Source organism: Equus caballus, chromosome 27 (assembly GCF_041296265.1).
Source record: "Equus caballus isolate H_3958 breed thoroughbred chromosome 27, TB-T2T, whole genome shotgun sequence".
Lineage (NCBI taxonomy): Eukaryota > Metazoa > Chordata > Mammalia > Perissodactyla > Equidae > Equus > Equus caballus.
The window spans coordinates 51,794,112-51,798,876 of NC_091710.1; positions in this window are offsets into that span (position 1 = coordinate 51,794,112).

Sequence of the window (4,765 nt, forward strand, 5' to 3'; positions counted from 1 at the left end):
GAAGATGACGTGAAGGGACGCAGGAAGAAGATGGTCATCTACAGGCCAAGGAGACAGGCCTTGAAACAGATCCTTCCCCTGAAACAGCCCTGAGAAGGGCCCAACCCTGCCGACACCCTGAGATCAGATCCCCAGCCCCCAGAACTGCGAGACCAGAAACTTCTGTCGGCGAAGCCCCCAGTCTGTGTTGCTGTGTCCCAGCCGCCAAGGTGGTCCTTGCATTGCTTCTCTGCTCCAGATACTCCCGTGTCAGAGTACCATCAAAGTTAACTCCTGCCTGTGGCCACCAGGCCCTGCGACCGCCCTCCAACAGGTACGCCGGTTCTGCCTCGGCCCCTGAGCTTCAGCTGCACAGCGACCCATCAGGACTAAGCCCCTCAACGTGACTTTGTTCTTCGTCCCGGGAAACTCTTGCCAGCATGAGACAGCTGTAAACCAGTGCGTAACTTGGTGCTTTTCTTCAGGAATCTCTCAAAATTCCGTCGATGCCGACACGAGGCTGCTCAGCCAGCCCCTTCTCGGCACAGAAGCCACTCTCTGGGTGAACCGCCTTCTCGGGACGGGAGACCCCCACAACGGGTGCTGAGCAAAGAACTGCTTGGGCCTCAGACGGGCTCTGGAACCCTCGCCCAGCTGTGTCCACCAGGCATGAACTTTTATATCACAAATTTCACTCAATCCCAATTGGCTCCCCACATTGAAAGACTTACTTAACACTACTCCAACCCAGGCCCCCAAACCCTGTAAATGACCTCTCTTGAATTCTCCCTTCTGGGACTCTTCCAAAACTCTATCTGGATGAGCTTCCTTCCTGCAGTAAGTCAGTAACTGGCTTTGCTTGATCCCTAAGTTACTCTGGCGGTCATTGTGAAGCGTCAACCCTCCTGACCTCTTGCTGTCTTTTCCGTGCATTGTGTAGGACAGGCCTTCCCTGTATCTGGAATGTTCTTCCCCCCTGTATGGACATGCTTGCCTCCTTACTTCTTTCCTAGTCGCTGTCAAATGTTATCAAAGAGACTGTCCCTTAACCATCCTGAATGACATGTGAGTCCGCTTTGTGTTATTACTTGCTAACTTTGTAACAGACGCTGCTAGTTTTCTCTGATAGTTACACTTCCCTTTTCAATAATTAGATCCCTAATTTTTAGCTAGGCACATGGCTACCCAAAATAAAGACTGCTTCCCAGCTTTTCTTGTGCCTAGATGGTTTGACTAGCCAATGAAATGAAAAAGGAAGTGGGGTACGGGGTGTTGTGTACCCTTCTCTTTCATACTGGGTAAAATCATACATAATGGCTGGAGCTCCAGCAGCCATGTTGGCAGGCACACATGGCAGAACAGTCATATGAAACAAACCTGATCTCATCCTCTGAAAACCCTTCAAGGACTCCTCTTTTCTAAGGATAAAATCACACTCTTCGTGGACTCCAAGGCCTCTGACACCATGTAACATCATACCAGCATTGGACTTACTACCTCCAGACTTCTTGAAAGCAAAAAAAGAAAAACACAAAAACTTGTTTATTTTAGGACTTTATTTGCAGCCATGCCTGATCCTAATATAATCCCCCTTATACTGCTTTATATTATATTACATTTATTTCTATGTGACATATATATTAATTGCCTGTCTCCCCCTCACTAGAATGTAGGCTCCTTGACAGGAGAAACTTTGTTTTGGTTTTGCTATATTTTTACAGCCTGGACCAATGCCTGACAAAAAATAAAAGGTCAATAAAAAGTTGTTGAATGAATTAAAGAGGAAATTTTCACTCCAGGAAGATGAGCCATGTTTTTTTCCTAGGATATATTGAATACCCCTGACACACTGCCACTCTGTAGATACATATGGGGAGCTTTCCTCATCCACGTCCCCTTCTTTGGCAGAGCTCCCCAGGCACTGCTAAGTGAGATCTATAGAATCAGGTTTGTACAAAGAAATCCTTCTCTCCAGCCCCTGATGTTGGATCTAGGGTAAGGAGGTCACACACCATGAGAGACAGAGCTGATGCACAAACAGAGCGAAACAGAACAAAGCACTGAAGAATAGAACTCATGTTGAATTGCAGTCATAAATGTCATGGAAACCCCAAATGGCACACATGTTGATGCTTTGGGTGAGCAGGAACAAATGGTCTTGCAGAGAGAGAAAAATGCAGCACACATACAACCCACGTACCCCAAAAGACAGGGAGAGAGAAGGAAGGAATAGCTGCCCCCGTCTTTCCTATGATTTCCAGCTCACTTCCACCATATGGCTTCAATAAAAGTTCCTTGATTCTTCAGTGATAAACTCCCCTTTACCTAATCCACTTTGAGTGAGTTTTCATTCTTTGTTTCCACACAATCCTGGCTGAGAAATCCTTGCTCCTCTTTGGGGTATGTGCTCTTTAGGACAACTCTGAAGCTCTCCCTCGTCTGGTCCAGACCTTCCTTCCTGACGCCATGACCCATTGCTTGCCTTCTTCTAACCTAAGCTTCATTCACACAAGCTCCTTTTCGCTCTCTAAAACAGCCATGCTGTTTGATGCTTGAGCATTTTTGTAAGCGCTATCGTTTCTGCTGGAATGTTCTTCCTCTCTCATTCATCCACTGGGACCTAGCTCAAGTTTTCTTCCTGCTATAACCCTCCCTGGACCTTGTACACCCCCCGTCCCCCAAACCCCCTTCACCAGAGAGTAGAAAACTGCCCTGTCCTTCAACGGCCCCTTGAGCATGGCTCTATGATAAGTCTTGCCAGAGGTTATTGCAATTCGTTGAAATGCCTGTGGGTGTTTCTCTTACCAGAGAATGTGCTTTGAAGCCATCTCTTCCTCCTCTTTGTAGCCTCAGCCCAGACCATGGTCCTCCACAAGTCAGATGCTCAGTCCTTCACTCCACATTTCTAAGGCTGTCTGTGATCAGCCTACCTCAAATGCCTCGGCCACGCCCAGCCACTCCAGTTCCCCAGGTGTCCTTGAGCGAGTCTGTTTCCATCTATGGGTTTGGCTAATCCACTCTTTGCTAGTGGCCCCCAAATCTACATATTACTTCTCCTGAGCTGCAGATTTTTTTTTTTTTTTTTTTTTTTTTTTAGTCTGCATTCTTGACTTCTGAGCTGGGAAATTCTACAAGAATTTTAAATGTTCTTATCAGAAAGTATCTCCACGACCACCACCCTGTTCTTGACCCTGAAGCCTCTTAGTTTGGTACTAAAAGATTCTGAGCTGCCCTCCAATCTTCCCTCAGCTACATCCATGCACACCCGACCCTCTATATTATTCAACTGGCTACTGGGTTCCCTTATGCCAATTTCTTTTTAAAGAAATGCCTTTTGACTTATCCTGTCTTCTCCACTATGGTATCATAGACTTCGCTGAGCCCATCACTTTCTCTCCCCTGCATTTCTGTGCTGGCATCCTGGCTCCAAGCTCTCCCACAGTGCTGTTGGTGCCACCTTTTGGAAGCAAACCTGATCTCACCCTCTGAAAACGCTTCAATGACTCCTCTTTTCTAAGGGTAGAATCACACTCTTCATGGCCTCCAAGCCCTCTCTCAATCCGGCCCAGCTTTCTCTGCAGCTGTGCCAGGCACCGTTTAAGTGGAGCAGTCACTGGCTCAACACCGAAGCACAGGACCTGACCCACATCCGCCTTTCATCCCGTCCTGCAGGCAGCAGCCGTTCCCGCTGACAGTGGCACCCAGCCACCTGTTTCTCCTGGCCTCTTGAATCAGACAGGACTGGTGCTTCTGGCTTAACCCTTCAGCTGCGACTCTTCCTTTCTAATTTTCTCTCTCCATGAAATATTTAAACTTGCCATATGGTAATAACTTGTTTTGGTTAGTTGTGTATATTTCACTTTTTTTTTTTTTTACAGATAAACTATGTGGTGACTTACAATCATGCATGCAGAATAGCAGAATAAAACAAGTAATAAAATGAGAAAAGAAAGCCAAGAATAGATGGGTACCATGAGGCCAGATGACAGCCGTGCCATGCAGACCTCTTCGTGATGAGGCCACAGCTTTATCCTGAAGTAGGGTTCCAGCTTTCAGAGCCCAGTGTACCTAAAAGTTGCTCAAGAGAAGTACAAGTAATCTTTGCATTTAACACCAGAGAATAATTTAATATTAAAAGCATAATAATTAACATAAGCAACAATTGCCTTTTATATACATAACTTAAGGTTACCACGCACAGCATGGGATGCTGATGGAGTCGAAGGCTCTTTAATGGTCTAAATCCAGGTATGACTGGGCATCTGAGTGGGCTAAACTGTGGCTTACACGTTGATAAAGTAGACAACCATTTTTCTTATCCTATACCCTGAAAGAGGAGAAGACGCACACACAGAAGCAGCTGTAATAACAACAGCTGGCATCTACTGATAGGCATGGAAACTTTTTATTTTGAGATTGGAGGGAGTAGCAGAGATTCCCAGTATCAATTCTCCCCTTCTCGGTATTAAGAACCCGGAATTTAAAGCCAGGAAGACTGCCATGCGGCTAAATGCCTGCCTTCCCTAACTTCCCATTGTAGAAGGGGTGGCCATGTTGACTACATTTTGGTCAATGAGATATAAGCAGAGGTGTTGTGTGAGACCCCTGGGAAGTGTCTTAAAAGGAAAAGGTGCTCTCTTCTTTACCACCTATCTCTTCTGGGTGGTGGAATGCAAAAGTGATGGCTGAAGCTTGAAGAGCTATTTTGGCAGAGGAATAGGATGGAAGGAGCTGGGATCTTGGAGCTTCTAGGGCCATTGCAAGGGGTGTGTGTGTATGTGTGTGT